This window comes from Melospiza melodia, chromosome 3 (assembly GCF_035770615.1).
Source record: "Melospiza melodia melodia isolate bMelMel2 chromosome 3, bMelMel2.pri, whole genome shotgun sequence".
Taxonomy (NCBI): domain Eukaryota; kingdom Metazoa; phylum Chordata; class Aves; order Passeriformes; family Passerellidae; genus Melospiza; species Melospiza melodia.
The window spans coordinates 140,523,609-140,549,239 of record NC_086196.1 but is presented as its reverse complement, the minus strand read 5'-3'; the positions used below and the strand labels follow the sequence as shown (position 1 = coordinate 140,549,239).

The 25,631-nt window shown below is 49.1% G+C and overlaps 1 long non-coding RNA gene across 1 annotated transcript; it reads right to left on the bottom strand.

Annotated features, from left to right (window-relative positions):
• Positions 1 to 5,204: 5,204 nt before the first annotated feature.
• Positions 5,205 to 8,570, bottom strand: LOC134416875 (uncharacterized). Its single transcript, XR_010027435.1, has 6 exons — positions 7,654 to 8,570; positions 7,515 to 7,558; positions 7,370 to 7,413; positions 7,248 to 7,288; positions 5,664 to 7,166; positions 5,205 to 5,552 (listed from the first exon to the last, which is right to left on the bottom strand). It is a non-coding gene; the product is annotated as an uncharacterized LOC134416875 (long non-coding RNA).
• Positions 8,571 to 25,631: the final 17,061 nt, after the last annotated feature.

Sequence of the window (25,631 nt, the reverse complement as noted above, 5' to 3'; positions counted from 1 at the left end):
GCTTTGGTCTGGGAGGCATCCTGCGCAATGTGGAATTTCAGCAGAGAGCCGGCCACTCTGGTCCCCAGGCTCCTGAACACTAATGCTGACACTTCCCCCAGATAAGCAAAACTCAGCAGCCCAAATTCCTGGTGGCATATTGCTGGAAGCACTTAGGACTCTCAAACGAGCTGGACTCCGCTGAGGCAGCAGCTTGGGTCTGGGAGGCATCCTGCACAATGTGGAATTTCAGAAGTCAGCCGGCCACTAAGGGCCCCTGGGCCCTGAAAACCAAAGCCGCCCTTTACACAGGGAAGTGTAACTCACCAGCTCAGGTTCCTGATGGCAGATTGCTGGGCCCATTTTGGACCTTCAAACCAGCCTGACTTTGCGGTGGTGGCAGCTGGGGTCGGGGAGGCATCCTGCGCAATGCAGAATATGAAGACCAGCCGGCCACTAAGGGTCCCTGGGCACTGGAATCAAATGCTGCCCATTACACAGGGAAGTGTAACTCACCAGCTCAGGTTCCTGATGGCAGATTGCTGGAGTTACTTGGGACTCTCAAACCAGCCTGACTTTACGGTGGGGGCAGCTTGGGTCTGGTAGGCATCCTGCGCAATGTGGAATTTCAGAAGTCAGCCGGCCACTAAGGGCCCCTGGGCCGTGAAAATCAAAGCCGCCCTTTACACAGGGAAGTGTAACTCACCAGCTCAGGTTCTTGATGGCAGATTGCTGGAGTTACTTGGGACTCTCAAACCAGCCTGAGTTTACGGTGGGGGACAGCTTTGGTTGGGGAGGCATCCTGCGCAATGTGGAATTTCAGAAGTCAGCTGGCCACTAAGGGCCCCTGGGCCCTGAAAACCAAAGCCGCCCTTTACACAGGGAAGTGTAACTCACCATCTCAGGCTCTTGATGGCAGATTGCTGGAGGCACTTGGGACCCTCAAACCAGCCTGACTTTGCGATGGTGGCAGCTTTGCTCGGGGAGGCATCCTGCACAATGTTAAATTTCAGAAGACAGCCTGCCACTCTGGTCCCCAGGCTCCTGAACAGTAATGCTGACCCTTCCCCCAGATAAGCAAAACTCAGATGCCCAGGTTCCTTGTTGCAGATTGGTGGTGGCGCTTGGACTCTCACACGAGCTCGACTCGGCTTAGGTGGCAGCTTACGTCTGGGAGGCATCCTGCGCAATGCGGAATTTCAGAAGGCACACAGACAGCCACTCCGGGCCACAGGCTCCTGAAAACTAATGATGACCCTTTCCCCAGGAAAGCAAAAGTCAGCAGCCCAAGTTCCTGGTGGCATATTCCTCGAGGTGCTTGGGACTCTTAATCGAGCTCGACTCGGCTGAGGTGGCAGCTTGGCTCTGGGAGGCAGCCTGCGCAATGCAGAATTTCAGCAGACAGCCGGTCACTAAGGGCCCCTGAGTCCTCAACACCAATGCTGCCCTTTACACAGGTAAGTGTAACTCACCAGCTCAGGTTCCTGACGGCAGATTGCTGGACACATTTGGGGGCCCTCAAAGCAGCCTGACTCTCCAGTGCTGGCAGCTTGGGTCTGGGAGGCATACTGCGCAATGCAGAATTTCAGCAGGCAGACGGCTGGCCACTCCGGGCCACAGGCTCCTGAACACTAGTCCTGTCCCTTTTCTCAGGTAAGCAAAACTCAGCCGCCCAGGTTCCTTGTTGCAGATTGCTGGTGGTACTTGGGACTCTCAAATGAGCTCGATTTGGCTGAGGTAGCAGCTTATATCTAGGAGGCATCCTGTGCAAGGCAGAATATCAGAAGTCACACAGACAGCCGCTCCGGGCCACCGGCTCTCTAAAACTAATGCTGACCCTTTGCCCAGGTAAGCAAAACTCAGCCCCCCAGGTTCCTTGTTGCAGATTAATGGAGCTGCTTGGGACTCTCAAACGAGCTGGTCTCAGGTGAGGTGGCAGCTTGGGTCTGGGAGGCATCCAGGTGTTCCCCCCGACCCTGTGAGAAGCTCTCGCAGTCCTTCCATGAGACAGTGCCGGGAGCGGCCCATAAACCCCTCCACTCAGCAGCTCCATGCAAAAGGGAGCTGAGGCAAAGCCTCCCCCTAAAACAGCCTCGCCCCGGCAGGAGCCGCCCCCTCATCATCCTCACACTCACACCTGGGCTGCTCCGAGCCCCCATCATCCTAACAGCTCATACCTGGGCTGCTCCCAGCCCCCATCATCCTCACACTCACACCTGGGCTGCTCCGAGCCCCCATCATATATTTTTCATATTTATATTCACATGTATATTTAGAATTTATATTACTGTATAATAAAAATTATATTATATATTGCATCTCTTCATGTTACTTACATAGATTTCTATTTCTATTTCTATTCATAGTTTGGTATTATATAATAAATATATAGAGATATAAAGATATATTTCTGTATGTCGATTTACATTTCTATAGTACTTATATTATTTAAAATAAAACCCCTGCCTCTAACGACATAAAAAGCTAAGACACCCCTTTCTTTAAAACACATTTAAAATTTTAAAAATAATTTTGTTTGTCATAATTTTATTCACATCTATATTTGTAATTTTCATTTGTTATATTTATAGATATTATATATATTGGAGAGAATACCTTTTTATATAATAATAGATACATTCTTTTGACACAATATATTTCTTTTATTTATATAAATATATATTAAATATTTATTGATATCGACATATATCTGATATATTTGCATTTCTAGTTTTATATTTTTTATGAAATCTCCAGCCCATACCCCAATAAAAGCCAAACAATGCCCAATTCATTTAAACTGTATTTAAACATAAATCCTGTCACAGCTGCGTTGCTCAGCAGTGCCCCAAGCTAATCTGACACTTGTTCATCTCCTGGACCTGAATCTGAACCCGCTCACCTTGATCGCACCTGGCAGAACGATTTTCGTACCTTTTTCTGGCATGTCTTGTTTTTGGTTTTTTTTGTCTTGAGTTTTTGTGGCCTTTATTGCCTCTCTTTCTTGCCTTGTTTCTTGGGGCTTTTACTCCCTTTTTCCTTGATTTTTTTCTGGCATTTCTTGGGGTTTTTTCTTCGTTTCTTCTTGCCCATTTTGGTGTTTTTTCTGGTTTTTCCTTGCCCCCCTTGGGGGTTTTTTTGCAGTTTGGTTTTTTTTTTTTTTCTTCCCCATCTTGGTTTTTTGTTGTGATTTTGTTTCTTGCCCATCCTGGGGTTTTACTCTGGTCTGTTTTCAGGGATTTTTCTTGCCCATCTTGGTTTTCTTCTGTGGGTTTGTTTTTTGTTGTTTTTTTTTTTCCTTTCTTTTTCTTTTTTTTCCCCCTAGGTTTCTCCTTGCCCTCCTTGTTTTTGGTTTTTTTTGTCTGTCTTCCTTCCTTCCTTCTTTCTTCCTTTCAGTTCCTTTCCTTATTTTCTTTTTTTCTTTCTCTTCCTTTCTTTCTTTCTTTCCCTGTATTTCTAATCTTGGTTTTCATTTCTAGCTTTAGAATAAAAAAGCAGCAGTAGAAACTTTCAGGCTATCTGGGATTAAAAAAACTCCAAAATGAAAATGATTTAAAGAAAACTATTTATTTCCTGGGAACCTGAAATTTTCTACTGTTGCACGTGACATAGAGCGTTTATTCCTTCTTATAGATAGTTGATATTTCATACTTACTTTATACAGCGCTCCCTGCTGTGTGCACCGGCGCACTGCAGGCACAGCGCCCCCTTCTGTCTGCACAGGCGCACTGCAGGCACAGTGGTGCGGCGACGTTCAGTTCTGTTTAATGAAACTCGGCTTGGTTCACCTTGGTTCGGCTCTTGGTCTAAACTCATTTAAGTTCGGCTCTTCGGAACAATTCGCATAGTAACGCTTAACGGCACCTTTTACGACAGTCGCGCTTTACGGCACCTTTTACGACAGTCGCGCTTTACGGCACCTTTTACGACAGTCGCGCTTTACGGCACCTTTTACGACAGTCGCGCTTTACGGCAGTCTTTACGACAGTCGCGCTTTACGGCACCTTTTACGACAGTCGCGCTTTACGGCACCTTTTACGACAGTCGCGCTTTACGGCACCTTTTACGACAGTCGCGCTTTACGGCACCTTTTACGACAGTCGCGCTTTACGGCAGTCTTTACGACAGTCGCGCTTTACGGCAGTCTTTACGACAGTCGCGCTTTACGGCAGTTTTTACGACAGTCGCGCTTTACGGCACCTTTTACGTCAGTCACGCTTTTACGGCACCTTTTACGACAGTCGCGCTTTACGGCAGTCTTTACGACAGTAGCGCTTTACGGCACCTTTTACGACAGTCGCGCTTTACGGCAGTCTTTACGACAGTCGCGCTTTACGACACCTTTTACGACAGTCGCGCTTTACGGCACCTTTTACGACAGTCGCGCTTTACGGCAGTCTTTACGACAGTCGCGCTTTACGACACCTTTTACGACAGTCGCGCTTTACGGCACCTTTTACGACAGTCGCGCTTTACGGCAGTCTTTACGACAGTCGCGCTTTACGGCACCTTTTACGACAGTCGCGCTTTACGGCACCTTTTACGACAGTCGCGCTTTACGGCAGCCTTTACGACAGTCGCGCTTTACGCCACCTTTTACGACAGTTTTTTTTCTTGCCCAGTTTGGAGTTTTTCCTGGGTTTTTTTTGCCAGTCTTGCGGGGTTTTTTCCAGGTTTATTCTTGCCCATCTTGAATTTTTTTTCTGGGTTTTTTTCTGGGTGTTTTCTTGCCCATCTTGGTGGTTTTTTTCCCTTTTTTTTTTCCTTTTTTTTTTTTTTTCTTGGTTTTTTCAGGTTTTTTTCTGGTCCATCTTGCTTTTTTTCTTGCCCATCTTGGGGAGATTTTCTGTGATTTTTCTGGGTTTTTTGAGGATCTTCTCCTTGCCCATCTTGGTTTTTTTTTTTTGCGTTTTTTTCCTGCCAGTCTGGGGTTTTTGTTCTTGGTTTTTTTCTGGGTTTTTCCTTGCCCATCTTGGGATTTTTTTTCCGTTTTTTTTTCCTGGTTTATTTTTCCTGGTTTTTCCTGCGTTTTTTCTGGTCCATCTTGGGGTTTTTTTCTGGGTATTCTCGCCCATGTTTGGTTTTTTTCCTTAGTTTTTTCTGGGTTTTCCTTGCCCACCTTGGGGGTTCTTCCAGTTTCTTTTTCCTGTTTTTTTTTTTTTTTCTGGGTTTTTTCTGGGCTTTTCTTGCCCATCTTGGTTTTTTTCCCTGGTTTTTTTCTTGCCCATCTTGGGGTTTTTAGCTTTTTTTCCCGGGTTTGCTCTTGCCCCTCTTGAGATTTTTTCCCTGGGATTGTTCTGGGTTTTTTCTTGATTTTTTTCTTCCCCATCTTGCAGTTTTTTTCCTGGATTTTTGTGGGGTTTCTTTGTTGCCCATTTTGGGGTTTTTTCTGCTTTTTTCTGGGTTTTTCTTGCCCATCTTGGGTTTTTTTACTGGGTTTTTTGGGCCTTTTCTAGCCTATCTTGGAGTATTTTTCTGGGTTTTTACTTGGCCGGGACCAAAAAAAAAAAAACAGCCAGGGTGGAAGGCAGCTGGGGATTTTTTATTCTCAATTTAACAATGAGTTGCAAAACCTGAAAAGCAAAAGTCATATACACAAGGTTAAATCCAGTCAGCATGAGCTCACACACGCAGAGACGAGCAGACAGACACAGCCACGTGCTCTCACACACACTCCTCCTTACACGCTCACTGTGGCCCTTCCCTGAGATGCTGAAGAAGGTGCTTTGACACATCTTCTGGCTGCCGCTCCTTGAGGTAAATGGCAGATCCTGGGGAAATCAGCAGCCTCGGCGACCTCTGAGACAACAGGAAGGGTCAACAAGTGGCTATCTGACAGCTAGGACTTGTCCCCACTCTGGACTGATGAATTTTCTACCCAAAATCCCACAAAAGACAGATGAACAGTAAAGTTGTTATAACTGTTCTACCTAACTGTGACTATGTGCCAGGGCAGGGCAGCTCCGATCATAAGTGGTACAGTCTACACACAATGTAAGCTGACGCATACAGTGCAAGTGTACATAGAGTGTAGTACACACAATATAAGGTGACATGCTTACATGCAGTGTAAGTACAGACAATATAAGGCGATGCACTTACATTGCATGTACCTATGCTGGCTTATACTGTACGTACTTATACTGTATGTAAGTACATACAATATAAGCCAACATAGGAACATACAATATAAACCACGACTTAAGAAAACTCTCTGGAAGATTACTTATTGAGCCCTGTACCCTTTGAGAAGATGGAACCTATAGAACTACTGCAGTCACGTGAGGAGGGTGTAAGATGCTCCCTCTAGAAGTCCAAGAAAATGGAAAAAAAAGCACTACCAAAGCTGATAGTGAGAAGGAAGATGGATGAGAACATCTTGTCCCTGTGAGACATTCCTGTCTCAAAGAGTAAAAATGTAAAGATATTGGAATAAGGGATATCCGGCAAGGAATGTGAGTAGAACATGGCACAGAAGAGAGCCGATAAAGCATTGAGATGTAACAAAGGCCTATGCCGTGTAAGACAATGGACACACACACCATAACACAGACACAGATGACATAACACAGAGACAAGTTGCAACTGCTTGGCACTTTCCCTTTAGGGACCCGAGAGTCCTAGCACAAGACGAGCCAGAGGCCTATGAGGCCAAGGGAAAGGAAGCCCTATGACAACAGCATGTGATGATGAAATGCAACTCATTAAAGGAAGTTAGGGCCAAAGCAGTTAAGAGGATGCTCGAGAGGCTCAGCAAGCCTAGAGAAGGAAGCGGACTGCCAGGTAACTGCGGCTACAGCTCCGGACCTGAAGGCGAGCTCCACGGGGGAAAGAGCCGTGACGACGTCAAGTCGAAGAAGGCTGATGACGCAAAGTTCACAAGAATGTGGAGATGAGTAGGAACTGCCCTGCCCGGCAAAGGCTCTGGTGAGGCTGAGGAGAAACCCTCTCCCTTTACTTCCAGGGAGCCTGTCCCACTACAGACCTCTCCGCTAAGCTGACATCAGATTGCCTTCTGTGATAGTAAAGGCTTTTCCCCTTCTCCCAACCACTGGCCCCGACACTTAGCTTTGGAAGACAAGCGGACAAAATCCATCCTCGGTCAGACGTGGACGTTGAGACGTTCTCAATGTGTGTGCTTCGGTGCTGCCGCTTCCAAGCTGTGGCTACAAGCCTGCCCAGGGTACCTAAGGCAAAACAGAAAAGGTGACTATTGCCCTCAAAAACAGCAATCCCCGGGACTCCTTCGCACCCCTGCCCCAGCTCACCTCAAGTCTTGATTTGACTCTGGAGGCCGCCCGGAAGATACCTGCAAAAAGAAAATGTACACACTTAGCATGCTGCTGCATAACGCTCACCTAGGAATCAGCCCATCTAAACTCCGAGTCACCTGCCCTCCTCTCTTCCCCGGCATGCCTAGGGCAGCAACAGCACCTGCAAAGAAACAAAGCAGAAAAGCATGCTGAGATACTGTGAAAACACAACCTCCCAACCCTGACAAGTATGCCGTACTGATACCTTAAGCTTGAACCCACCTGGCATGGGCATGCTGGGCTAGGATAGATGGCAAGCAGTCCATCTAAAATAAAAAGAGGAATAATACATACCTAGAGCTGCACCAGAAACTGAGACCTCAGCAATAACAACTGTTTCGGTACCCTACTCAATGCTCACCTTGCCCACTCAGCCTTGACAGCTGCTCTCTGCCTTGACTTCCTAAAAATAAAGACAAAGAGCAGAGCTGCAGCAGCCACAATTTATGCTTCCTCTGCAGAGACAAACAGTGACTGACCTTCACAGGGGAATCCCCTCACCCAGAATGGGGGGCTCTGCCCTGGATTTATCCTTCTGCAACTAAAAGAAAGTTAGGATGAAAGTCAAAGGGCTGCAGGATAACTTATTGGCTCCACGTATCCTGTGTCCATCTACAAATCCCATCTAGAATCCAACTACACATTACAAATTCCAAGTCCCTGAGACTTCTCATATTGCACCAGGATATGCAGCAGGGCAGAACAGCAGAACAGCAGCTCCAGCACAAATGTGTGCAGACACCCGTGACACAGGACAGACAAGACGTGACAAACACTGGGGACACAACAGGAACGGAAATCTCTTAGCAAGGAAAATGGCTGCAAGGACTGAGAGAATGCAAAAGAAGAAGAGTTGAAGCTGATGGCGAGCTGATGAGGCTCAGAGAACCCTGGAGGAAGAAGATGCAAACAGAATGATTTATTCCAAAAACTGCAAAGATGGATGCCCGAGAATCCTACAGTCAGAATCCTCTCCCTAACCTCACATCCTTACAAGTCCTAGTCTGCTATAATGGATCATTGCGCAGCATGGCTGTCCGTACAGCTCAGAACAAGACATGACAAGACATTTGACTGGATGCTTCTAAAGAGAGATGCATTTCTGATGCCTGTGTGAGCTCCCCAGTCAAAAGATCTATGGCATGGGTGCCAGGGCAAGGAACGCTGAGATCACAGATGCTAGGAAAAGTTTCTGAGAGGCCCCTCACAGGGCTAAGATAAGAGACATGAGATATCCAGGCAACACACAATACACAAAAGACAAGTGACACAAGACACACCGGGACTGCTCTGCCCTGCTGCGCACCTCAGCACTGTCATCAAAACGGAGACTTTGCTTTTATGGGGCCTAAGGGGCAACATCTTGGCTAACCTCATTGCCAGAGCCAACTCAGACCCCCACCTCAGGGAGTCCTGACAAAGCACCCCACGTTCATACCCTCTGAGGGTTGCAGCCCTCTGCTTATCTCTCAGACATCAGGGGATGCCAGTCTGTGTCAGGTGCAAAGAAAGGCCACCTCGTCACCTGGGAAGGTCGTGCTGGCACTGGGCTGGTGTCTCTCAGACAGCTAGAGCAAAGAAAACCAAACATCAGTGCCTGACCTTGGCACCGCATCGGCCAAAACCCCACCAGTCTGCTACTCACCATGCTCCTAGGAATGCCCAGCACCTCCTAACCCTGACCCTCTGCCATGGATGCAATGCATCCACACCTGAAAGAAAGTTAGAACATATGTCACACACCTCCACAATAACTTTAACTTTCAAGCTGGAAACACCTTATGTCAACCTAGGAATAGCACCTAGTGCCCAAGTAGAGCCCACATTCAAATTTCAACTCCCCAGGCTTGTCCCATTGCAGCACGCCATGCTGCAGGGCAGAACAGCTCCGGCACAAATACCCACAGACACCCGTGACACAGAACCTGACAAACAGGGGGACACCAAACACAACACATCATGCTTGTGGTGAGGGCCTCGAGGGAAGAGGGCAAAAGGGACTCCAAAGACACACTAGGGAACACAGTACACCAGACAACAGGACACAGACCGGAGCTGTTCTGCACTGCCCGCCTGACATCTGCCATCAAAAGAAGAGCCTCTCCCTTTACCTGTCCTAAGAGGCCCTTGGAAAAGATTGCTTTTCCCTCTGCTGATTTTTAACTCTGCCCCAAAAACTCCCAACCTGCTACACTCCCATCACCAGGCCATGGCCCCCGACTTATCTTTTGGATGATTGGGGAGGGGAATCCACGCTGCACCTGAAATGCGTCTGCCTCGGAGGGCTCTGTGATGGCCTGTTAGCCTCCCAGTCAGCAACAATAAAGAAAACCAAAACCAAAGTATGAGTTCAGACTTATGTGGGCCAAATCCCACCAAGGCAGCTACTTCCCCTTTCCTGAGTGTGCCTGGCTCCCTCAGGCTCCAGCTTCATCCTGATTCCAAGGATGTGGCCTTCATTAGGGGTGGTACCTGGGTAAGAGAAAGGCAAAGTTAAATGGCATTGCTGTGAGTGCAGTGGATGACCCTGTGTGCTGCAAGACATGGGAATACCTCGGCTAGGCTTCTGAACAGCCTTGTAGGGGGGGTCCTCAAATAAACAAATAAACACCCTTTCTCACCCTGCTGCCTGCAAACCCCCCACCAAGAACTCCTAACTGGATACCTGAACACCCTCCCTCTCCCAGTCACCATCCTCAACTCACCTGAAGCCTCAATCTCAAACATCATCCTTGACACTGGGCAAATCCCTCTTGTGACACGATGAATCTGCTGAAAAATGGTTGTGCTTCAGAGCTGAGCAATAACAACTACTTCTCTCCGCTGCTCACCTTGGCTGCTGGCATCCAGATTGACTTCCTAAAAAGAAAGACAAAGAACAGAGCTGTAACAGAGTCACCATACACACTTCTGCTGCAGAGACAAATGGGGCCTCACCTGCTCAGGGGAATCCCCTCAACGGGATGGGGCCTTCTGGCACAGATTTAATCCATCTGAATCTGAAAAAAAAGGTAGGACAAGAGTCACACTGTTGCAGGATAACTGAGGAGCTCCAGATATCCTGTGTCCATCTACAAATCCCACCTAGAGTCCAACTACACCCCACATTACACATTCCAAGTCCCCGGGCCCTCTCCTATCGCACCAGGCTATGCGGCAGGGCAGAGCAGCCCCGGCACAACTGTGTGCTGACACCCATGACACAGGACAGACAGGACAGGACAGACAACAGGGACACAACAGGAACAGAAATCTCTTGGCAAGGAAAATGGCTGCAAGGACTGAGAGAATGCAGAAGGAGATGACTGAGTTCAAACTGACGGTCAGCTGATGAGGCTCAGAGAACCCTGGAGGAAGAAGATGCTAACTGAATCATTTATTCCAAGAACAGCAAAGATCGATGCCTAGGAATCCTATGGTCAGAATCCTCTGCCTGCCCTCACATTTTTACAAGTCCTAATCCACCATAATGGATCCAGGTGGGGCATAGCTGTCCCTACAGCTCAGAACAAGACCTGACAAGACACCTGACTGGATGCTTCCAAAGAGAAAAGAGAGTCTGATGCCTGTCTGAGCTCCCCAGGCAAAAGTTCTGTGGCCCGGGTGCCAGGCCAAGGAATGCAGAGATCACAGATGCTAACAAGGATGCCAAGGTTTCTGACAGGCCCCCCTAAGGTAAAAGACATGGGATACACAAACAACACGTAACGCACAACAGACAAAGGACACGAGACACACCGGGACTGCTCTGCCCTGCACACCTCAGCACTGGGATCAAAAGTGAGACGTGGCTTTTATGGGGCCTAAGGGGCCACTTCATGAACACCCCCCACCTCCAAATTGGACTCAAAAACCCCTCCCAGTAATTCCCAAACCAGCACCATGCCTTCATCCCCTCTGTGGGTCATCACCCTCTACTTATCTCTCAGACATCTGGGGATGCTGGTCCCTGTCAGGGGCATAGAAAGGCCACCTCGTCAGCTGGGAAGTTCCTGCTGGCACCGGGCTGGTGTCTCTCAGACAGCTGTATTAAAGAGAACCAAACATCAGGGCCTGACCTTGGCACCGCATCGGCCAAAACCCCACCACTCTGCTACTCACCGCGCTCCTAAGAAGGCCCGGCACCTCCTAACCCTGACCCTCTGCCACACCTGGAATCCATCTGCACCTGAAAGAAAGTTACAACATATGTCAAACACCACCAGGGTAACTCACAAGCTGCAAACACCTTATGTCAATCTAGGAACAGCATCTAGAGCCCAAGTACAGCCCACATGACAAATTCCCACTCCCTATGGTTTGTCCTACTGCAGCAGGCCATGCGGCAGGGCAGAACAGCTCTGGCACAAACGTGTGCACACACCCGTGACACAGAACGTGACAAACAGGGGGGACAAGAAACACGACACATCATGCTTGTGGTGAGGGCCTTGAGGGGAAAAGGGACAAAGAGACCCCAAAGACACACTAGGTAACACGGCACACGAGACAACACCAGACAGACCAGAGCTGTTCTGCACTGCCCGCCTGAAAGCTGCCATCAAAAGTAGACCCTCTCCCTTTAGCTGTCCTAAGAGGCCCTTGGAGAAGAATGCTCTTCTCTTTGCTAATTTCTAAATCTGCCCCAAGAACTACCAACCCACTATTCTCTCATCTCCAGGCCGTGGCCCCAAACTTATCTTTTGGATGATCGGCGAGGCGGATCCACATTGCACTTGAAATGAGTGTGCCTCGGAGGGCTCTGTGATGGCCTGTGAGCCTCTCGGTCAGCTGCAATAACCAAAACCAAAGTGTGAGTCCAGAGTTACGTAGGCCAAATCCCTGCAAGTCAGCTACTTGCCCTTTCCTGAGTGTGCCTGGCTCCTTCAGGCTCCAGCTTCATCCTGATTCCAAGGATGTGGCCTTCATTAGGGGTGGTACCTGGGTAAGAGAAAGGCAAAGTTAAATGGCATTGCTGTGAGTGCAGTGGATGACCTTGTGTGCTGCTAGACATGGGAATACCTCGGCTAGGCTTCTGAACAGCCTTGTAGGGGGGGTCCTCAAATAAACAAATAAACACCCTTTCTCACCCTGCTGCCTGCAAACCCCCCACCAAGAACTCCTAACTGGATACCTGAACACCGTCCCTCTCCCAGTCACCATCCTCAACTCACCTGAAGCCTCAATCTCAAACATCATCCTTGACACTGGGCAAATCCCTCTTGTGACACGATGAATCTGCTGAAAAATGGTTGTGCTTCAGAGCTGAGCAATAACAACTACTTCTCTCCGCTGCTCACCTTGGCTGCTGGCATCCAGATTGACTTCCTAAAAAGAAAGACAAAGAACAGAGCTGTAACAGAGTCACCATACACACTTCTGCTGCAGAGACAAATGGGGCCTCACCTGCTCAGGGGAATCCCCTCAACGGGACGGGGCCTTCTGGCACAGATTTAATCCATCTGAATCTGAAAAAAAAGGTAGGACAAGAGTCACACTGTTGCAGGATAACTGAGGAGCTCCAGAGATCCTGTGTCCATCTACAAATCCCACCTAGAGTCCAACTACACCCCATATTACACATTCCAAGTCCCCGGGCCCTCTCCTATCGCACCAGGCTATGCGGCAGGGCAGAGCAGCCCCGGCACAACTGTGTGCTGACACCCGTGACACAGGACAGACAGGACAGGACAGACAACAGGGACACAACAGGAACAGAAATCTCTTGGCAAGGAAAATGGCTGCAAGGACTGAGAGAATGCAGAAGGAGATGACTGAGTTCAAACTGACGGTCAGCTGATGAGGCTCAGAGAACCCTGGAGGAAGAAGATGCTAACTGAATCATTTATTCCAAGAACAGCAAAGATCGATGCCTAGGAATCCTATGGTCAGAATCCTCTGCCTGCCCTCACATTTTTACAAGTCCTAATCCACCATAATGGATCCAGGTGGGGCATAGCTGTCCCTACAGCTCAGAACAAGACCTGACAAGACACCTGACTGGATGCTTCCAAAGAGAAAAGAGAGTCTGATGCCTGTCTGAGCTCCCCAGGCAAAAGTTCTGTGGCCCGGGTGCCAGGCCAAGGAATGCAGTGATCACAGATGCTAACAAGGATGCCAAGGTTTCTGACAGGCCCCCCTAAGGTAAAAGACATGGGATACACTAACAACACGTAACGCACAACAGACAAAGGACACGAGACACACCGGGACTGCTCTGCCCTGCACACCTCAGCACTGGGATCAAAAGTGAGACGTGGCTTTTATGGGGCCTAAGGGGCCACTTCATGAACACCCCCCACCTCCAAATTGGACTCAAAAACCCCTCCCAGTAATTCCCAAACCAGCACCATGCCTTCATCCCCTCTGTGGGTCATCACCCTCTACTTATCTCTCAGACATCTGGGGATGCTGGTCCCTGTCAGGGGCATAGAAAGGCCACCTCGTCAGCTGGGAAGTTCCTGCTGGCACCGGGCTGGTGTCTCTCAGACAGCTGTATTAAAGAGAACCAAACATCAGGGCCTGACCTTGGCACCGCATCGGCCAAAACCCCACCACTCTGCTACTCACCGCGCTCCTAAGAAGGCCCGGCACCTCCTAACCTTGACCCTCTGCCACACCTGGAATGCATCTGCACCTGAAAGAAAGTTACAACATATGTCAAACACCACCAGGGTAACTCACAAGCTGCAAACACCTTATGTCAATCTAGGAACAGCATCTAGAGCCCAAGTACAGCCCACATGACAAATTCCCACTCCCTATGGTTTGTCCTACTGCAGCAGGCCACGCGGCAGGGCAGAACAGCTCTGGCACAAACGTGTGCACACACCCGTGACACAGAACGTGACAAACAGGGGGGACAAGAAACACGACACATCATGCTTGTGGTGAGGGCCTTGAGGGGAAAAGGGACAAAGAGACCCCAAAGACACACTAGGTAACACGGCACACGAGACAACACCAGACAGACCAGAGCTGTTCTGCACTGCCCGCCTGAAAGCTGCCATCAAAAGTAGACCCTCTCCCTTTAGCTGTCCTAAGAGGCCCTTGGAGAAGAATGCTCTTCTCTTTGCTAATTTCTAAATCTGCCCCAAGAACTACCAACCCACTATTCTCTCATCTCCAGGCCGTGGCCCCAAACTTATCTTTTGGATGATCGGCGAGGCGGATCCACATTGCACTTGAAATGAGTGTGCCTCGGAGGGCTCTGTGATGGCCTGTGAGCCTCTCGGTCAGCTGCAATAACCAAAACCAAAGTGTGAGTCCAGAGTTACGTAGGCCAAATCCCTGCAAGTCAGCTACTTGCCCTTTCCTGAGTGTGCCTGGCTCCCTCAGGCTCCAGCTTCATCCTGATTCCAAGGCTGTGGCCTTCATTAGGGGTGGTACCTGGGTAAGAGAAAGGCAAAGTTAAATGGCATTGCTGTGAGTGCAGTGGATGACCTTGTCTGCTGCAAGACATGGGAATGCCTCTGCTAGGCTGCTGAACAGCCTTGTGTGGGGGGGCCCTCAAATAAACAAACAAACACCCTTTCTCACCCTGCTGCCTGCAAACCCCCTCCCAAGAACTCCTAACTGGATACCTGAACACACTCCCTCTCCCAGTCACGATCCTCGATCACCTGAAGCCTCAATCTCAAACATCATCCTTGACACTGGGCACATCTCTCTTGCGACACGATGAATCGGCTGAAAAATTGTTGTGCTTGAGAGCTGAGCAATAACAACCACTTCTCTCCGCTGCTCACCTTGGCTGCTGGAATCCAGATTTATTTCCTAAAAAGAAAGACAAAGAACAGTGCTGTAACACAGTCACCACATACACTTCTGCTGCAGAGACAAATGGGGCCTCACCTGCTCGGGGCAATCCCCTCACCCGCGACGGGGGCCTCTGGCACAGATTTAATCCATCTCAATCTGAAAAAAAAGTTACGACCAGAGTCACACTGTTGCAGGATAACTGATGAGCTCCAGATATGATGTGTCCATCTACAAATCCCATCTAGAGTCCAACTACACCCCACATTACAAATTCCAAGTCTCCGAGACTTCTCCTATCGCACCAGGCTATGCGGCAGGGCAGAGCAGCCCCGGCACAACTGTGTGCAGACACCCATGACACAGGACAGACAGGACAGGACAGGACAGACAACGGGGACACAACAGGAACAGAAATCTCTTGGCAAGGAAAATGGCTGCAAGGACTGAGAGAATGCAAAAGGAGATGACCGAGCTGAGACCGATGGTGAGCTGATGAGGCTCAGAGAACCCTGGAGGAAGAAGATGCTAACTGAATGATTTATTCCAATAACTGCAAAGATGGATGCCTAGGAATCCTACTGTCAAAACCCTCTACCTAACCTCGTAATATTACAAGTCCTAATCCACCATAATGGAACCAGGTGGGGCATAGCTGTCCGTACAGCTCAGAACAAGACCTGACAAGACACCTGACTGGATGCTTCCAAAGACAGAAGAGAGTCTGATGCCTGCCTGAGCTCTGAGTAAAAAGTTCTGTGGCCTGGGTGCCAGACCAGAGAATTCAGAGGTCACAGATGCTAACGATGATGCCAGGGTTTCTGACAGGCCCCCCTAAGATAAAGACATGGGATACACAAACAACACATAATGCACAACAGACAAAGGACACGAGACACACCGGGACTGCTCTGCCCTGCACACCTCAGCACTGGGATCAAAAGTGAGACGTGGCTTTTATGGGGCCTAAGGGGCCACTTCGTAAACACCCCCCACCTCCAAATTGGACTCAAAAACCCCTCCCAGTAATTCCCAAACCAGCACCATGCCTTCATCCCCACTGTGGGCCACAGCCCTCTACTTATCTCTTAGGCATCTGTGGATGCCAGTCTGTGTCAGGTGCATAGAAAGGCCACCTCGTCACCTGGGAAGGTCCTGCTGGCACCGGGCTGGTGTCCCTCAGACAGCTAGATTAAAGAGAACCAAACATCAGTGCCTGACCTTGGCACCGCATAGGCCAAAACCCCACCACTCTGCTACTCACCGCGCTCCTAAGAAGGCCCGGCACCTCCTAACCCTGACCCTCTGCCCCACATGGAATGCATCTGCACCTGAAAGAAAGTTACAACATATGTCAAACACCACCAGGGTAACTCACAAGCTGCAAACACCTTATGCCAACCTCGGAATAGCATCCAGAGCCCAAGTACAGCCCACATCACAAATTCAAACTCCCCAAGGCTTGTCCTACTGCAGCAGGCCATGCGGCAGGGCAGAACAGCTCCGGCACAAACGTGTGCACACACCCGTGACACAGAACGTGACAAACAGGGGGGACAAGACATACGACACATCATGCTTGTGGTGAGGGCCTGGAGGGAAGAGGGGAAAAGGGACCCCAAAGACACACCACGGAACACGACACATGAGACAACACCAGACAGACACCGGAGCTGTTCTGCACTGCCCGCCTGACATCTGCCATCAAAAGCAGAGCCTCTCCCTTTAGCTGTCCTAAGAGGCCCTTGGAGAAGATTGCTTTTCCCACTGCCAATTTTTAATTCTGGCACAAGAACTCCCAACCTGATACTCTCCCATCTCCAGGCCGTGGCCCCAAACTTATCTTTTGGATGATGGGTGATGGGAATCCACGCTGCACCTGAAATGAGTCTGCCTCGGAAGGCTCTGTGATGGCCTGTTAGCCTCTCGGTCAGCTACAATAAAGAAAACCAAAACCAAAGTGTGAGTCCAGAGTTATGTGGGCCAAATCCCACCAAGGCAGCTACTTGCCCTTTCCTGAGCGTGCCTGGCTCCCTCAGGCTCCAGCTTCATCCTGATTCCAAGGCTGTGGCCTTCATTAGGGGTGGCACCTGGGTTAGAGAAAGGCAAAGTTAAATGGCATTGCTGTGAGTGCAGTGGATGACCTTGTGTGCTCTAAGACACGGCAATGCCTCTGCTAGGCTTCTGAACAGCCTTGTGTGGGGGGGCCCTCAAATAAACAAATAAACACCCTTTCTCACCCTGCTGCCTGCAAACCCCCTCCCAAGAACTCCTAACTGGATACCTGAACACACTCCCTCTCCCAGTCACCATCCTCAACTCACCTGAAGCCTCAATCTCAAACATCATCCTTGACACTGGGCAGATCTCTCTTGTGACACGATGAATCTCCTGAAAAATGGTTGTGCTTGAGAGCTGAGCAATAACAACCACTCCTCCCCGCTGCCCACCTTGGCTGCTGGAATCCAGACTTATTTCCTAAAAAGAAAGACAAAGAACAGAGCTGTAACACAGTCACCATACACACTTCTGCTGCAGAGACACATGGGGCCTCACCTGCTCGGGGCAATCCCCTCACCCGGGATGGGGCCCTCTGGCACAGATTTAACCCATCTGAACCTGGAAAAAAAGTTAGGACAAGACTCAAACTGTTGCAGGATAACTGAAGAGCTCCAGATATGATGTGTCCATCTACAAATCCCATCTAGAGTCCAACTACACCCCACATTACAAATTCCAAGTCCCCAGGACTTCTCCTATTGCACCAGGCTGTGCAGCAGGGCAGAGCAGCCCTGTCCCAAATGTGTGACGACACCCGTGACACAGGACAGGACCGACAACGGGGACACAACAGGAACAGAAATCTCTTGGCAGGGAAAATGGCTGCAAGGACTGAGAGAACGCAAAGGGAGATGACCGAGCTGAGACCGATGGTGAGCTGATGAGGCTCAGAGAACCCTGGAGGAAGAAGATGCTAACTGAATGCAGTTATTGGAATAAATCAAAGATGGATGCCTAGGAATGCTACAGTCAAAACCCTCTACCTAACCTCGTAATATTACAAGTCCTAATCCACCATAATGGATCCAGGTGGGGCATAGCTGTCCGTACAGCTCAGAACCAGACCTGACAAGACACCTGACTGGATGCTTCCAAAGAGAAAAGAGAGTCTGATGCCTGCCTGAGCTCCCCAGGCAAAAGTTCTGTAGCCCGGGTGCCAGGCCAAGGAATGCAGAGATCACAGATGCTAACAAGGATGCCAAGGTTTCTGACAGGCCCCCCTAAGTTAAAGACATGGGATACACAAACAACACATAATGCACAACAGACAAAGGACACGAGACACACCGGGACTGCTCTGCCCTGCGCTCCTCAGCACTGGGATCAAAAGTGAGACTTGGCTTTTATGGGGCCTAAGGGGCCCCTTCATGAACACTCCCCACCTCCAAATTGGACTCAAAAACCCCTCCCAGTAATTCCCAAACAAGCACCATGCCTTCACCCCCACTGTGGGTCGTCGCCCTCTACTTATCTCTCAGACATCTGGGGATGCCGGTCCCTGTCAGGTGCAAAGAAAGGCCACCTCGTCAGCTGGGAAGGTCCTGCTGGCACCGGGCTGGTGTCTCTCAGACAGCTAGATTAAAGAGAACCAAACATCAGTGCCTGACCTTGGCACCGCATCGGCCACAACCCCACCACTCTGCTACTCACCGCGCTCCTAAGAAGGCCCGGCACCTCCTAACCCTGACCCTCTGCCCCACACGGAATGCATCTGCACCTGAAAGAAAGTTACAACATACGTCAAACACCACCAGGGTAACTCACAAGCTGCAAACACCTTATGCCAACCTAGGAATAGCATCCAGAGCCCAAGTACACGCCACATTACAAATTTCAACTCCCCAAGGCTTGTCCTACTGCAGCAGGCCATGGGCAGGGCAGAACAGCTCCGGCACAAATGTGTCCACACACCCGTGAAACGGAACGTGACAAACAGGGGGGACAAGAAACACGACACATCATGCTTGTGGTGAGGGCCTCGAGGGGAGAAGGCAAAAGTGACCCCAAAGACACACCAGGGAACACGGCACACGAGACAACACCAGACAGACCAGAGCTGTTCTGCACTGCCCGCCTGACATCTGGCATCAAAAGTAGAGCCTCTCCCTTTACCTGTCCTAAAAGACCCTTGGAGAAGATTGCTTTTCCCACTGCCAATTTTTAAATCTGGCGCAAGAACTCCCAACCTGATACTCTCCCATCTCCAGGCCGTGGCCCCCAACTTATCTTTTGGATGATCGGTGATGGGAATCCACGCTGCACCTGAAATGAGTCTGCCTCGGAGGGCTCTGTGATGGCCTGTGAGCCTCTTGGTCAGCTGCAATAAAGAAAACCAAAACCAAAGTGTGAGTCCAGAGTTATGTGGGCCAAATCCCTGCAAGTCAGCTACTTGCCCTTTCCTGAGTGTGCCTGGCTCCCTCAGGCTCCAGCTTCATCCTGATTCCAAGGCTGTGGCCTTCCTTAGGAGCGGCACCTGGGTTAGAGAAAGGCAAAGTTAAATGGCATTGCTGTGAGTGCAGTGGATGACCTTGTGTGCTGCAAGACATGGGAATACCTCTGCTAGGCTTCTGAACAGCCTTGTGGGGGGGGGGGGGCCTCAAATAAACAAACAAACACCCTTTCTCACCCTGCTGCCTGCAAACCCCCTCCCAAGAACTCCTAACTGGATACCTGAACACCCTCCCTCTCCCAGTCACAATCCTCAATCACCTGAAGCCTCAATCTCAAACATCATCCTTGACACTGGGCAAATCCCTCTTGTGACACGATGAATCTGCTGAAAAATTGTTGTGCTTGAGAGCTGAGCAATAACAACCACTTCTCCCCGCTGCCCACCTTGACTGCTGGCATCCAGATTGACTTCCTAAAAGAAAGACAAAGAACAGAGCTGTAACACAGTCACCATACACACTTCTGCTGCAGAGACAAATGGGGCCTCACCTGCTCGGGGCAATCCCCTCACCCGCGACGGGGGCCTCTGGCACAGATTTAATCCATCTCAATCTGAAAAAAAAGGTAGGACAAGAGTCAAACTGTTGCAGGATAACTGAAGAGCTCCAGATATGATGTGTCCATCTACAAATCCCATCTAGAGTCCAACTACAACCCACATTACAAATGCCAAGTCGCCAGGACTTCTCCTATTGCACCAGGCTGTGCGGCAGGGCAGAGCAGCCCCGGCACAACTGTGTGCTGACACCCGTGACACACGACAGGCAGGACAGGACAGGACAGGACAGACAACGGGGACACAACAGGAACAGAAATCTCTTGGCAAGGAAAATGGCTGCAAGGACTGAGAGAATGCAAAAGGAGATGACTGAGTTCAAACTGACGGTCAGCTGATGAGGCTCAGAGAACCCTGGAGGAAGAAGATGCTAACTGAAGGATTTATTCCAATAACTGCAAAGATGGATGCCTAGGAATCCTACAGTCAAAACCCTCTACCTAACCTCGTAATATTACAAGTCCTAATCCACCATAATGGAACCAGGTGGGGCATAGCTGTCCGTACAGCTCAGAACAAGACCTGACAAGACACCTGACTGGATGCTTCCAAAGACAGAAGAGAGTCGGATGCCTGTCTGAGCTCCCCAGTCAAAAGTTCTGTGGCCCGGGTGCCAGGCCAAGGAATGCAGAGATCACAGATGCTAACAATGATGCCAGGGTTTCTGACAGGCCCCCCTAAGGTAAAAGACATGGGATACACAAACAACACATAATGCACAACAGACAAAGGACACGAGACACACCGGGACTGCTCTGCCCTGCGCTCCTCAGCACTGGGATCAAAAGTGAGACTTTGTCTTTATGAGGCCAAAGGGGCCCCTTCATGAACACTCCCCACCTCCAAATTGGACTCAAAAACCCCTCCCAGTAATTCCCAAACAAGCACCATGCCTTCACCCCCACTGTGGGTCGTCGCCCTCTACTTATCTCTCAGACATCTGGGGATGCCGGTCCCTGTCAGGTGCAAAGAAAGGCCACCTCGTCAGCTGGGAAGGTCCTGCTGGCACCGGGCTGGTGTCTCTCAGACAGCTAGATTAAAGAGAACCAAACATCAGTGCCTGACCTTGGCACCGCATCGGCCACAACCCCACCACTCTGCTACTCACCGCGCTCCTAAGAAGGCCCGGCACCTCCTAACCCTGACCCTCTGCCCCACATGGAATGCATCTGCACCTGAAAGAAAGTTACAACATATGTCAAACACCACCAGGGTAACTCACAAGCTGCAAACACCTTATGCCAACCTAGGAATAGCATCCAGAGCCCAAGTACACGCCACATTACAAATTTCAACTCCCCAAGGCTTGTCCTACTGCAGCAGGCCATGGGCAGGGCAGAACAGCTCCGGCACAAATGTGTCCACACACCCGTGAAACGGAACGTGACAAACAGGGGGGACAAGAAACACGACACATCATGCTTATGGTGAGGGCCTCGAGGGGAGAAGGCAAAAGGGACCCCAAAGACACACCAGGGAACACGGCACACGAGACAACACCAGACAGACCAGAGCTGTTCTGCACTGCCCGCCTGACTTCTGCCATCAGAAGTAGAGCCTCTCCCTTTACCTGTCCTAAGAGGCCCTTGGAGAAGATTGCTTTTCCCACTGCCAATTTTTAAATCTGGCGCAAGAACTCCCAACCTGATACTCTCCCATCTCCAGGCCGTGGCCCCCGACTTATCTTTTGGATGATCAGCGATGTGGATCCACGTTGCACCTGAAATGAGTCTGCCTCGGAGGGCTCTGTGATGGCCTGTGAGCCTCTCGGTCAGCTGCAATAAAGAAAACCAAAACCAAAGTGTGAGTCCAGAGTTATGTGGGCCAAATCCCTGCAAGTCAGCTACTTGCCCTTTCCTGAGTGTGCCTGGCTCCCTCAGGCTCCAGCTTCATCCTGATTCCAAGGCTGTGGCCTTCCTTAGGAGTTGAACCTGGGTTAGAGAAAGGCAAAGTTAAATGGCATTGCTGTGAGTGCAGTGGATGACCTTGTGTGCTGCAAGACATGGGAATGTCTCTGCTAGGCTTCTGAACAGCCTTGTGTGGGGGGGCCCTCAAATAAACAAATAAACACCCTTTCTCACCCTGCTGCCTGCAAACCCCCTCCCAAGAACTCCTAACTGGATACCTGAACACCCTCCCTCTCCCAGTCACCATCCTCAACTCACCTGAAGCCTCAATCTCAAACATCATCTTGGACACTGGGCAGATCCCTCTTGTGACATGATCAATCTGCTGAAAAAAATGTTGTGCTTGACACAGCTTGGCATTTCAGGGAGTTGCAATCCTCAATTAAAAAACAAAAACAAAAACAAAAAAAAAGAAACAAACAAAACCCCACAAAAACAATAAAACCCAAAACACCTGACTCCCCACAGAAACAAAAAAAAAAAACACAGAAAACATCAAAAAACCCAAAAAACTCACGAAAACCAACCAAAACTCACCCCCAAAAAAACCCCAAAAAAACAAACATTCCACCAAAAGTAATCTAACCAAAAAAAAAACCAGAGCAAAACTAAAAATTACAAAACCACCTTACCACCCCTAAACACAAAACCCAAAATCACAAACCTAAATACTCCCTGTATTCCATGCTATTTTCTTCACAGAATCTTCCAAGCCTCTGTGCTTTAGATGCCCAGAAACACCTGCTGAAAAGAAGCTGAGACGAGCTGAAAGAGCCTCTTCCCTGAAATGAGAGGAGAGCTCTTACCCCAGCATATCCCAGAGAGGGAATGAAGCCCCTCAGCCACGGCTGCGGTTAATATACCCCTGATGGTGCCCGCCTCTCGTTCCCATGGCACCCAGGAAAAGGGAGGGGGCTAATCCCACCAAGCCCTCAGAGCAGCTGCAGCTGTTTAGCTCTGACTCAGATTCAAGGGGAGTAAAGGGCTTGTTATAGAAGAAAACTCTTCAGAAAAATAGCAGTACTTTCTTTTTTGCAACAACTACTTGGAGCAGAAGAACAGAAAACTGGCAAGATATAAAACTTTGTGGTAAGGTTACATAGCTGGATAAATTGGGTAATTGAGTAATTTGCTGTTACCTTTCATAATTATTCTGTGTTTAACAAAAGCCATCTAATAAATTCACACCCAAAACTCCAGCAGCCCAGCTGGCCCTACCAAATCTCTATGTTTATGCATACAGTAAACAAAACCAAAATCCCAGTAATACCTATGAGAACTCTGTGAAAGAAACCTATTGAAATTGATCCTACCTCAAATACAAAACAACCCATCCAAAGTTAGCTTCACTCAAAAAACAATTTACACAGAGTTAATAATACCAAGAAATAAAACAACACACCATATATCACCAATGAATATAACAGTGAAGAAAAAAAAAACACTTTTTTTTTGTTTTTTAAGCTAACTTCTTTTATTAGCTAGAACAAAAGATTTTGCCAGGACTGTAACAACAACTTCTTCTCCTTCTGAAATGTCCCTTCTTCTTCCCAAATTCCTTACAACTTCTGAATTTACATCCAAGCAAAAGGCAAAATTCGTGCACTTGTGCATTCGATGCTCCTGTCAGATTCTCTGTTTCCCTCCACATCTTCTTACACTTTCAGTCTTCACGCTGTCCTGCCGTGATGAGTTTGACGGAAGAATTGGTAAACGTTAAGAGAGGATTTCCCTGCCTCCCTCCCCAAAGCTGGTTTCCTTAGCGCATTTCACTCAATCCCAAGCCGGCAACGATGCACGCTCACCTCAAGGCTCACAGCTGCTCGGCTAAACTCGGCCATTGTCATCTGCATTCGGCTGGACTCGACCCTTCGGCACGGCTCGGCTCCCTTCGGCCGAACTCGGAGCTGTTCTGTGCGCTCGGGGCGCCTCGGCTCGCTTCGGCAGAACTCGGAGCCGATCAGTGCGCTCGGGGCACCTCGGTTCGCTTCGGCCGAACTCGGAGCCGATCAGTGCGCTCGGCGCGGCTCGGCTCTCTTCGGCCGAACTCGGAGCCGCTCTGTGCGCTCGGGGCGCCTCGGCTCACTTCGGCCGAACTCGGAGCCGCTCTGTGCGCTCGGCGCGGCTCGCCTCGCTTCGGCCGAACTCGGAGCCGCTCTGTACGATCGGCGCGGCTCGGCTCGCCTCGCTTCGGCCGAACTCGGAGCCGCTCAGTGCGCTCGACACGACTCCGCTCGGCTCCCTGAGGGCGGGCAAGCGGCGCCGCCTCACGTTAAACTCGCGCGGCTCGGGGCTCTCCTGCTGCCGCGTCCCGCGGGCGGCCCGGCCCTCGCACGGACACGATCGGGAGCGCGGGGTGGCACAGGAGCTCATTGGGCTGTGACCGCACTCGCGCTAATTAGCGCGCACGAGAGCAGCGGGCTCGGTTCGGCTGAGCTTGGCTCCGTTCAGGCAGCCTCGCAAGCCTGGCCTCGGTTCGCTCGAGGCCGTCAGGTTCGGCCGGTCTCGCCTTGGTTCGGCTGAGCTCGTTCCATTCGGCCGAAGGAGGCGTCGTTCGCTCGTGTTTTTACAAATATCTTTCTATATTGACTGTATATTTCTATCTTTAGTTTTGTACTTCTATAATACTTCCATTATTCCAAATAAAAACCCCGTCCCTAACCAAATGAATAAAAAAAACCCCTTCTTTTAAAGGATATTGAAATATTTTTTATTTATACTTTGTATAATTATACATTCATATTTTAATTTATCGTTTCTTTGGATGTATTACATTAATAATGATATATATTATATATATAAAATTTTAAAATAGATTTAAATTATTATTTAAATTATGTATAATATCTACTGCTACAATTAATTTTTTCTTATATTTTTAATTTTTATATTTATCTGTATGTATTTATTATATATTTCTAAATTTAGATTTCTACCTTTATATTATTTGTATTTATAATTCTTACAATCAAAACCCTGCCTATGGACCAATAAAGAAAACCCGCTTTATTTAAGTATTTTAAAAATATTTTCATGCTTATAATTGTCATATTTATATTTATAATTTGTTCAATATTAGATGAGAACACACCTGCTCCTGCACCCCAGTGGGGCTCCTTTTCCTGGGGACCTTGGGGCGCCCCAACGGCATCAGAGCCCCGAGTCTTCACCCCCTTCTCCTCTATTTAGAAACTACACTGGAACTTCTTTCTGGAAACAAAGACATTACCTAAATCCTCTCCCTGTGTCCCAGACAGATAGATATTCAGTTATTAGTTGGCTGGGCAGCAGTTTCTTAAATAGAATGATAAACAAGATGTGAACATTTCCAGCTACAAGCAAATAGGCAAATCTGAACAAGGTACTGATGGCCAGCCACTGAAGTTATTTTGAAGCAATTTTTTAAACAACAAAATACTGATACCACAAAAATAAAGCAAAAAGCTAACTACTGGCTAAGAAAAAATTAACTTTTGACAGCAACAACATTCCAACCACACAGGCTTTTTCCCGATGTCATACCTTATAACTACCTCTCTTGGGAATTCTCATCATGTATCCCAAAAGGAATAAATACCTCAGAGCGTCCTAAAGCAAAAAGTAGCACACATGAGCTCCTCACACTCC